The following is an 11,973-nucleotide window of genomic DNA, read 5'->3' on the forward strand; positions in this document are numbered from 1 at the left end:
ACACAAGAGCTTTCTACTAACTTTTCTTCCTTTTGATTCTGCAAATCAGTCTTCTCTTCTCTGTCTTTGTACGAGACCTTCACAGGTTGCAGGGGAACCATGCTGCCCATAATTTGCCCAATGGGATCACAACAAATAATAAATTGTTACACCAAGCCCATCTCAGCGTTCTCATGACAAGGTTTTCCACAGTGTGAAAGCCTCTGGATACATTTTTTTACTGCTCAAAGCAGAACTTTAAGAAGCTACTCCTTGTTCTGTGTGCTAGGGGCTACGTGCAGAGTATGAGAGAGAAAAATATTCCTGAGAAGTTATGCTACAAAGGAATGTAGGAAAATGTCTGTTATTTTGGTTTGCCTTTTCCCCAATACACAGAAAATTAATATTCATAGATAAAATTGGGGACAGAATTAACAGTGTTTTGAAATAGAAGAAACTCAGTGCATGCCAGTGTGTTTGGCTCTGCAGCAAAGCCCACGTTTTTACACCTTCCCCAGAAACTATTTGATGTGAGAGACCTACCTGATAGAAATGGCTACACAATCCTACTCTTTCTCTCATTGTTCCTCTTTTTCTTGAAGTTTCTTTCCTTCCAACTTGCATAATTACTAAGGCCCAACAGCAGGAATGGAAAGTTTTTTATATTTCTGTTGCACCACCTAAGCAGACTTTAGCATTGTAGAAAACTTCAGTGTGTACTTCTATGGACTTGGAATACATGCACAGATGAAGTCCTTCCAAGGTAGAGTAATTAAAGCAATATATTCTCCTCAGGATAATATCAAAGCTGCTCTACACAAAACACAGAGAAATTCATCTATTTCTGTGCTTTTGAGTAAAGTAAGTAACACATATACATGTGTTAAAATGAACAGTAACATACTTCTAACCATAACAGATTACAATACATGAGCTTATTTTTAAATTAGTCTATTGTAGTTGCTTGAAGCCATACAGAGCACAGTTTCAATTGCTGATGCCACCTCTTGTTCTCTTTTTCTGCTCATTAGTTATCAATAGAAAGGAGTGAACAGTAACAATATTTATTTTTTAATTGCCTAACTAGCCCTGCTTACTAGGTAACTAAATAAGCTCATACAGGAAAAGCACTTTAAGTAATGCATTTTGGAAATGTCTAAAGTAACCTAAAATTTGTTTCCAAACCCAAAAGTATTTAGCTTCAACCTGACTATAAAAGACTAGGAACAAGTGCCTGCTTTCAAAGGTTTTCTAATAACATACTTTCCCTTTTCCACTAAGGTAATATGAGATTAAACTAATACTTAGAATCTCAGGACTGTGAATAATATGCTTTTAAGCAGAAGGAGGGAACAGTTATTTGGCTTTCTTCAGCTAGAAAATGGTAGATCCTTAACGGTTTATAAAACTGAGATGTTAGACTGGTTACTAGAATTTTCTTGGTGTATAATAAATGCTTGTTACTTTTCAAAGTGAATGACATCTTCTACATTGATCTATCCTACAGGATCATTGATACAAATACATTTAGTGGAAAAAAATATGTTGGTGCCTTGCTACACTTGGTTTGCACCAGAGAAATTGCTCTAAATGCTTAAAACCAAATTGTAGCCAGGATAAAATCTTCATTCTTTGAAACCTCTGGGAATAAATACTCTATTGTGAAGGAAAGACTTGAAGCACTTTCTCCTTTAGCCCTTCTGTTTTAAATTGCATTTGATGCTGTAGTTTCTGCTAGTTATCTTGCTAGTCCAAATAACCACTCAGATGAAAAAGTTAATGATAGCAGTAGTACCTGATGGATAACAGGTAACATACATAATAGAATAATTAGGGATTAGCAGACAATCCCTTACTATTTGTAGCCTAATCCTGTAAGAGCCTGCCAAACTCACACTTCATCTCCATTTTCCTGATATCACTCCATTTTTACCCTTAGGCCTCCATCTTCATTCATTTCCTATAGTTCTACTCCATTAAGTAGATCACCCTGAAATAGCCAGCTCCATTATTCAGGCTTCTGTTCTGGTGCCAGGGTAATGTTTCTCGTGCCCTTCTTCCTTTTGTGTCTCCAGTGAAGTTTATCATTCTGTATTTTACACTGGTCCAGAATGAGATGTGTGAGTAAACAGTAAAATGTAACTGTAGTTCTGAGCACTAAATTAGACTGCTTGCTTCATTGTCTTTTCTGAACTAGGTTGGGAAGTTTACTCATCCCAGCCAGAATTTTGCTTACAGAAGATTCTCATTTATCTTTTGTAGCATATTACATATTGTTTTTATTTTTAGCGGATATGTGAAGGATTAGACCTGAGGGACCTAAGCACTGCATTGTTTAATATAAAACTTTGAGGCTCCCAAATAAAATTTAATCCAGGAATCTTAGAACTCTGGCAACATTGGGATGACATTTTATTTTGAGAACAAAGCTGGGAAGAACACTGAAGAAGTGGGAAGTAGCTGTTTTTCCCTTCTGAATTGTGGCCAGAGGAAGCATTGCTGCTGCTGCTGTGCTTCTGTACAATAACTTATTGCTGAGCACTTCCCCAGGATGCAGAAGTTAATTACCACTTGTCTTTGGGAAGAATCACAGTCAATTCTTCACCTGTAGCAGGACTTTTTAAGCTGCAGCTAATTCCAGGCTCTGGGGAAAAGCGCTCTGCTCTCTGGGAGTTCTGGAGTCTCAGGGAAAGTTCCCAGCCAGCTACAATTTATTGCCTAGTGATCTGTGAGCAAGAGAAAGTCCCAGGTTCTGCTCCCTCCTTGTCTCATGTGCTTTTGACACACATAGTCACTATATAAAACATGTAAATAACATCTCAGACAACAGGTACCCATGGAGAGAGTTTCCAAATCTCTAATATCCAGCTACCCTTTGGTAAAGCTGCCTGGTTTTATTTAGGATATACATATTGGTCCTTTAGAAGACAAATGAGTTTTGACTTTCTGGCTGCCATTTAATTTGTCCTTTAGCCAGCCTGCTGAGGAAGGATGTCCAGCTAATGAAACACGTACGTGGAACTATCTCTGCAAAACCAGCTCCCTGGGCTCCTTTGGGCCACTAGACCGAGGAGCAACCTGGTATGACAGGTATGAATTTGCACTATTCTGCTTCACTGATCTACCCTTTGTAGAACACTTCTCTAGGGCTCTCTTAAAAGCCATCACACATGTTCCTGCATCTCCATTACATCCTGAATGATATGCTGCAAATCGGCCGTGCTGCAGCACATCCGATTAAAGAAGTAATTCAAAACGTGGAGACTTAAATGTGAATTCGTTGTCTGAGTTTCTGGGAAGACTCTGACACACCTGAAATGTATCATTCAATTATAATTACTTTATTAGCCACATTAGGTTTCATTAGAATTAGTTCTGGAAAAGGAGAGGGAGAATAATTATTTGTTAAAATTGCCCTTTTTCTTTTCCTGGAGAATGAAGGGGAGATTTCCATGGTTAGATTTTTTTTTTTTTTTCTATATTTGATTTTTCGTACACCTACAGTGACACTATAGGAGTTATTCAATGCAATTATTTAGGGACAGGAAAAATATACATTCTCCAACTGTGTCTGTATTAGCAATAACAACTCCCAGGAATGTAAAGATAACATTAACTACCGTGAATTCATAGATAATTTATTATAAATCAGAACTAATCGCACATTCCTGGGGTGCCAGTGGCCTTGTGAGTTTTTCCAAGTCCTGCTAGCTGCTGAGAGGTAAACTCACAAGGAAACCAGTCAGAGGAAACGTTATCCTGAAAGCAGATTTCTTTCCACAGCTCCCCCTCAAAGAGATGCAAGTAGCTTCCAGGGAATGAAGAAGCAGAGCAGCTGCCAGGGAAGGAGGTGCTGATTGTGTGAGTGTGGCCCCAGTTAAAGAGGGACTGCTGTCCTTCAGCACACAGCCCCTCAGCACCCGTGTGAAATACATTATTTCATCTCAAACTAAGGATCACGGGCATTTCCCAGCCCCTGAGCTGAAGCTGGTGCTACAAATGGTATGTTATCAGATATGTACCAGATCTTTTAAATCCTTCCTTGAGGCCAGGATACAGATGCACAATTAATGTATCACTGGGGCAGAACACAAAGAAGAGAGCAGTCCCACAGATGGTGATGTGCTTTAATGCAGGTCTCGCTCTCCTAATCTCCTCAGCTTCACTTACATTTGCTAGGGCTGCATCAGATGGGCAAGCTGCTGCTTCTTTTACCCCAGCTGCTGGTGCTGCTGTTTTGTAGACAGATTTTTGACAGTGTCAGTTTAAAATAACCCAGGAACACAACATATTAAAGGATGACTGGTATATTGATTAAGCACTATACACCATTTAAACTAGTTGTGCTCTTTTCTATTATATTATGCAAAAGTATAAAATGCTAAAGGACTAATGTCATTGCTTTGGTTTTACGACAGTAAAAAGAAAGACATTAATTCTGCAACAATGATGAATGGTGCAGTCAATTCAGTTCATTCTAATTTACACCAGTTTGACTAGGATGAGAATTTGGAATATATTTTATAGTTGTTGGTACACTATTTGCAAGAAGCAAGTGGTTTACAGGTGCATTTATTCAGATGAGCATAGCATACTGATGGCTGTAATACCGATCATAGTCTAGTTCTGGCCAAGATAATATTCTAGTCTGAGACTGAAACATGAAAATATATTGATGAGATTTATTGTTTCCAAAGCACAAAATGGAATCTTATAGCAAACCATTGGTAAGAAAAGATCTTAAAAGTTGTGAAGGACTAGAAAAAGAATAGCATTGTGCATACATAAGAATATTACCCATTTTATAAGGAATGAGATCACTATTATTTGTTTACCAAAGCAGTCTGAAGTAATTAAAATGAGATCAAAAATGTAAGCCAGGTGTGAAGTGACAGATATATGTGAATGGTATATGTGCACTTAAGACTGGGCTTTGCAATCACAAGGGCTGACAGGGAATATTCAGATATATTTCATAACTATTAAAAGTTTTTAAAAATGTATTAAATCTGTTTCTGACCAAAATACTGACAACAAAGTGCAAAATAATAACTAAACCAGTAAGTTCAGAGAAAACATCTTAATATTGCTCCAGCATTCTTATCTAGGAGGTTACTGACTTTTGTGCCAGCTGATGCAGAGAGGATAGATGTGTCAAAATGCTAAAGAATGTGTGTATGTGAGGGTGTTATTGTTTGCTTTGCTGGTGTTTTTTTGTTTGTTTTTGTTTATTTGTTTGTTGGTTGGTTGGAAATTTTTTGTTGCCTTCAGCTTATTGGTAGGTATGACCAGATTGAAACTTCTTGAACTCAGAGTTAAGAAAACCCAAAGGCTGGGCAATGTTTTAGATTTAGTGAGCTATGTGTTACAAGGAAAGCTATTTCTGGCATGATGTCTTAGACTTGTAAATATGTTCTTGTAAAAAATAGGGCTGCTGTTCACGTTATCATTTTTCTTTGTGCAATCTGGCCACGTAAATCTCCTCTAACAGAATGCTTTTCTGGATTGGATCCCAGAGCATAAAAGACACTGAGGGAAGAGCAATAATCACAGTGACGCCTCACAGCAGTAACAGGAACACTTCTATCAGCAGCAACAGGATAAGTTGGGAAAAAATGAGATGTTATTAGTGCAATTGAGAGTATATATCATCAGAGCCATCTTTTATTCCTCTCAGCCACATCACTGCAAGAAGAGGACATATTTTTCATGCTCTAATAAAACTGAATTCACATCCTGGAGAGGGGATAAGGGGAGGATACTCTTATAATGGAAAACCCAAATGCATCGGTAAAACATTGTGAAGTATTAAAAAATAGTTAATGGTCCAGATTACAGTTCTTCTGAATTTCTTCATCCAGCTAAGATAGCTGCTTTCTCATGCCCTTGAGGAACCTTGCAGTTTCCCAGAGCACAGCATTCCCCTTAAGAGGAAAAGATCATAGCTGAAATATGTGAGCCAAGCTCTGGTTACACGTAGCAGCAATTATACACTATTACAGGTTTTCTAAATTCTCAGCATCAGCCCTTCTGGCCATGAATGCCCTCAGCAGCATTTCCTTGGGCATCTCCTGCTGTGCCCATGGGCCTGAGAAACCCATTCCAGCTCAGCTGGGGATCAGGCTTTTCAAATTTTATCAGAAGCCCTTACCTTCTCCCTTTCTTTCTCCTGTGATGGCTTCAGTCACTGGAAACAAAAGCATTCTGAAAGTTCTTGAAAATCTCATGTTAAATAACTGTCTGCTTCTGGAGGAGGGCAGCCAATAGGCCCTGGCTGCTACAGGATGATAATAATTAGTTATCTATTGTCAATGGTTTGCCTTGTTTTGACTTTCATCAGGACATCCTGTAGCCTTTGAAGTTTTTATTGTGGCATTCCATAAAGCATCGATACAAAGTGGAAACTGATACACATAGACATAGGGAAAGTAATTTAATAAAGTCATTGAAAAGAGAAGATTCAAAACTGGGAATAGAAATGTCCTTGTTCTATCTTCTGAAAAGAAAATTTCATTAAGTTATATTAGTTCTTGAAAATTTCTTAACAATTTTTATGAAGAAATTTTTCTTGCAGGAAATAAACTGCTAAAGCTTCCAATAGGTTAAAGAAACCAACAAGACCTAAGCAAAGTGCTGGGTAATTCCCTTATTAATTCTGTGTTTCTGATTCTCACTTTGGTTCAGCTCTTGTTTCCACTCTGCTTTTCTGCTGAGTGACAAGAACATAAAGGCAAAGAAGCAACATGCCATTCAGGTCTATAGGTTTATTATTTAGCACAGTGCAAGGGTACTCTGTTGCTTTGCTAAAGAATTGCAAATTTCTGTATTCTCCATCTTTTCCATCCTGTTCTCAGAATAAGAATTAGGGGCATCCTCTTCCTTGAAGTCATTAATCCAAGTTGGAATGATTAGCAGCACCCTGCTGCTAATATTATCGAAAATAAGGTTGAGAGTTTCAGGAAATCAATGATGCAATCCTCCCCAAATTAATTTAAGCAATGGGAATGTTGGCAGATTTAACTTGTGATTTTAAATTTCCTCTGATTAAAGTTTCTGTCTCTTTCCTTCTGCTGCTGAGATAGGAGAAAGCAGATTTCTAAAAAACTATCTACACTTTAATTTCTTGCCTGATGTGTTAGGAAGGTTATTCCACTTTTTCTTAGCAGCAGTTTATATACATTCTTCTTTTTTAAAAAATATTAATCAGTCCCATGGCTTTTAATGTCTATAAGTACAAATTTCTAGGCTGCTGATCACTTCTCATGACTCTCTTCTGAACTTGTGCTTTGATCCATGTCTCTAAATTACAGTGTTCCACATCAACAACAGCATTCCAGCTGGGGTCCTTTTGGTGCTGTCTGATGGCACTTGAATGCTTCCCATGGGATCCTCCTTTCCAGAGCACTGCTGAAATCACATTGAGATGTTCCTCTTGGATAAGATAAAGATGGTGACAGCTCATCAAACAGAACAGCTGAATGTATCACCAAACATTATGCCAAAATGTTGAAAGAATCATTTCCCTGCTTCAGGCATGGTTCTCAAAGAAGCAATCCCACCCCTATAAGAGTTTCTGTGGCACCAGCAATAAAATAAAAGTCTCTGTAATTTTCCTACAGTACTAATCTCATCCTTCCCAGACTTCTGCAGTCAAACCCATTCAAATCCAGTTCTGTTATATCAAATGGAGCCTCAGTGGTTATGACTGTGTCCTTTTCCATGGAGTTTTAAAGTTCTCAGTGGCTTTGTGCATTTTTGCTGCAAAGGTCTACTAAACACTTCCATTTTTTCAGGTAAAAAATTATTAGGTTTATAAACACAAAACCCTCCCAGTGCTCAAAGAGCATGAGAACAAATACTACACAGCTGCTTGGTTAAGATTCTGTTATGATAAAATAAAGGAGTTGATTTTATTTCAGTTTTAATAAAAACTTGTTCTCTGATGTGGCAGCACAAATAGCAAGTAGTGAGCAGTCAAACAAAGCAGCTCCCTCATGGCTTGGGGTGTTTAGGCAGTTTGGCTGGTTCTATGTGTAAAAAGGAAAACCAGACTTAAGTCACAATTTTGTGGACAAATGTCTAGCAGAATTTAGCAAGAATCTGAACTGATTGTTGAACCTTTTCTACTCAGTGGGCTCCATTGTACCAGAGAAAGGGGGATGTCACAAAAAAGAAATATCATTTAAAAGGGTTCAAATAGAAGGTTTACCACATCAATTAGGAGAATTTTGGAGTTTGAAACAATATCTGGACCTATCTGATACCGAGTCGTACTGCAAAGCCATACACAGCCTGCTGGATTTAGAGTTCCTCTGAACAGTGAACAGGAATGGAAAGGAACCTGGTAAACTGAGGAACAACTCCAGATAAGAGGGTCTTTTTCTCTTTTGATTTACCCTAACCAAGGCAAGGATTTGGCAAGTGAACTTCACACGTTGTTCTAGTGGAAAAAGTATGATGGTTTCTTATTCCCATGTATTTAAAGAGATAAAAATTAGGCTGAAGTAATTGCTGTTACTCAAATTACTAGAGATGTTAATTTAACGATTTAGTTTTACTTTTTGCCTGAAGATTAATCGGTCTCACAACACTCTTCTATGTCAAACTCCACCCATTCCCATGAAAGTCCTTTCTGCACTTTATTAAATTCCATATCCAGCTGATAAAGTTAGCTCTCATCTCAAGGAAGTAAAAAGTTCGGATTATAAAAAGGTTTAAATCACAACTTTAATATTGCTTTTGGTGGGATTTCCCATCTTATATTTAAGTTCCTTCTCCATCTCTCTCAATATCTTTAACCTCACCTGTATCAGCAAAATGATGTGCTGGCATTTTGAACTTTTAAGTTATTATGTGTCTGTCTTGCATGGGTGATTTCTTCAGCATCAGCTGAATGGCTGGATCCAATCTTCCCCACCCCTCATGTAGTCCTTGGGACTGTGTTAAGATTGATATGTAAAGAAGTTAAGCTGAGAAGCAAAGTGTACATCAGATAAATCCATCAAGCATTTTGCCTGTTCTTAGAGGCTCTGTCTCTTTTTGAAAAATTGTACAGATAATTGAGATTCAAATAGATAAATAAATGCAAGAACTTTCCAGAGATTACCCAGTAGTTTGACTGTTGAGTATATGTGCTATATAGCTCACAATCAAATTAATCTGCTTTTCAATAACTTTGTTTGCTGCAAATAAAGTCATATGTAATTGCAAAGCCACCAAAATTCACATTCTTACCTAAAGGTACTAGAACCCAATACCAGAAAACTCTGAGTTGTCAAAATATGTCTTTAAGGTACTGCAGAAATAAGCTTACCTTTTTTTTTTTTTAATTTGCCAATGCCAGCATGAAAATGTGTATTTCTTTTCTTTCTGACATTCCTAGAAAGGAAATACAACTCAGCAGAAAACATTTTATATTTTTTCTATATTTCTGCTCCCCAGATTCTGTCACACTAAAGTGCAAGATACTCATATGTGAGTTCCAAGTTTACTTTTCTTTCTCACATACACAAAAAGCTGAAGTACTTAAAGAGTCTTGGTGAGTTAAAATCAATATATTCTGCAGTTTTTAATGAATTTATGGTAATTCACGCTAGCAGAGAGTGTTCTAAATCTCTCAAGAGCAAATGTTCCTTTTGATTACATTTTGCTGTTAGGTGTAAGTGTTGTTCCATCCTGGCATGATCAATGCCTATGGTTCTTTCCAGATGCATATTTTCCCTTTCAGGTAAGCAATCATTTCATGGTGTCAAATGTTCCTTGCCTGTGGAAGTCCTTATAAAGCCACTTCTGAAATCACTTACGTTCAATAGGGCATGAGAGCATACAAAGGATGTAAAGAAATTGCAAGGTTGTGTTAAATTCTCGATAAGGCCACAAAGACATCCTCCAGTCATATTGGGAGCAAGAGCTGGGGCTGGGTGTTGAACACCAGAGGAGAGTTACTCCTTTTCAGTGCTGGCTGAAAGTGTCTCAGCAAAAAACAGTGACAAAAATAAGGTTACAGAAAACTCCTCAGCATAACTACAAGTTCCTAAAAGCTCACATTTCTGTACATTAGGGATGTGGCATCAATCAGGGTAGCAAAACCATTTAGTTGCACGGTATGAAATGAAGTAAACTTCTTCTACCAGCTTGTAGAAAAGGAAAAGGTGAGGCAGGAGGGTGGTGTGCTGAATGTGGTACAGGACATCTGTGGGAGAATGAGAAAACTAAACCAAATTTTAGTGCCAGATCCTCTGCAGGAAGCTGTACCTTGCTTGCTGATATAATACTCAAGTCAGCCTCTGTTGTCCTTGAGGGCAGCCTGAACTAATCTTTATTCTTCATTGATCCTAAAGCATCTGAAACCTGGCCATTGATATAATTTGCAGTAGCCTCAGGTTTGTGTCTCGCTACAACCTAGATGACAAGAAATCATTGACTGAGAGCGATATCTGGGGCATGCCCCCTTCGGCCATTTCTTGCCCTTGGTACACTCTCTAAAAATGAGTTTAAATGCTAGTTGTTAAAAGGAGAGTTCTGTGTCCTTACTTCAAAGTCTTGATGCATGAAAACTCCATCATGTCTGCCTGTTTTCTTGGAGATGTGGAAGGAAAGGAAAGAATATTCAAGATAATTCAACATAAGGTTACAAAATCATGTTCAAAAAAGTCTGCAAGAAAGGAAGGGAGAAAAGAAAAAAAAGCTGGAGTAAAGCTCTTGAATGGTATATATTTGGCATGTGTTTTTAGAGGTTGAATGGATAAGAACCTGAAAAGCAGAACATACATTTTCCTGAAATATGAGAACATATAATCCTAACATTTTCCAATTCAATGAATGGATGTAGAAGCTTATTTAGAACTGTTATCCTCCTCCCAGAGTTAATACTGCAGACACAGTTTGCTTCAGCAGCTTTTCAGGAAAGAAAAAATAAAAAAAATAAAATCCTCACAAGAAATTAAGATGAAAGAACTTAATAATGAACTCAATAAATAAATAACTTCACCTAATAACCTCACTTTCACAGATGTCTCTGACCTCTGTATGCAGGGTTTTCACCCACCACTGGAATGGACTGACAGGGAGTGAAGCCATAGCAAATTGAAATCCCAAGGATTTTTGCACAATGTAAAGGCAGTGATCTTCACTGGAATTTAGCCAGAACACAGAGGCTATTAGACCTTCATTTCACAACTGCTATGGGATTGTCAGTAGCAGAAGAAACGCTTTTTCTGCATCATCCAAAGGATGACACTGTTAGTAGAACAGAGACTCAAATCTGTCATGTTCTCTTATTTAAGCAGAGACCTGGCTCGACCTCTTTTAGTGCAGGAGATTCTGACAGGCTTGCAGCCTCAGGTGAACTGCCATGGCTGTGGGCTTGCTGCCAGACAGGAGACACTGAACCTTGTAAAGAAATCTATCCGGAATAATCGGAAGTCAAACTTTTCATGGAGAATTATAACAGCGTATTTCGGTCTGCATTTAAGTAGTTTGGTCAGATCAGCATTACTGAAAAAGACAAAGAAATACAGGTATGTACACAACAGGCCTATTGGGGAGCTTTCCAGGTGACTTCCCTTTTCTTTCAAGCCTGTGTTTCCCTACTCACAACCCTTCAGACAATCCTAAGTAATGCTGGTCTTTTCTTTATTTGCCATTTCTTTTCCTAGAACATTAAAAAATGAGAATCAAATTTCCTTATTCAATTTCCTGTGCTGTAGATGGTAAAATCAGTTTTGAAACTTAGCCTATTAATGAATTTTGTTGGTCTTGGGGTATTTATGAACTTATTATCAGTTCCTGAAATTGCAAAGCTTAGGTGGAATACTACCACATAGATTCACCAGATGGCCATGCAATAGGGGCAGCTTTTCCCTGTTAGCAATAATAATTGGGGAATAGCCTTTAAGATGATAATAACAGTATGAACTTAAAGAAGATAAATGAGAAAAACACGAAAAAGCTTCTTCTTTCAAATAATTTCCAGTCATTCAGTGTCCTTTACTT

General features: G+C 37.8%; 1 long non-coding RNA gene across 1 annotated transcript in view; it reads left to right on the top strand.

Annotated features, from left to right (window-relative positions):
• LOC147652195 (uncharacterized) overlaps window positions 1-8,155 on the top strand; it is a 32,292-nt gene extending 24,137 nt beyond the window's left edge. Inside the window, exons 3-4 of the long non-coding RNA XR_015289409.1 lie at window positions 2,953-3,069; window positions 3,763-8,155. This is a non-coding gene — a long non-coding RNA (uncharacterized LOC147652195). The remainder of the gene's footprint in view (window positions 1-2,952; window positions 3,070-3,762) is intronic.
• The last annotated feature ends 3,818 nt before the right edge of the window (window positions 8,156-11,973 follow it).

This window comes from Cyanistes caeruleus, chromosome 7 (genome assembly GCF_971803275.1).
Source record: "Cyanistes caeruleus chromosome 7, bCyaCae1.hap1.1, whole genome shotgun sequence".
Lineage (NCBI taxonomy): Eukaryota > Metazoa > Chordata > Aves > Passeriformes > Paridae > Cyanistes > Cyanistes caeruleus.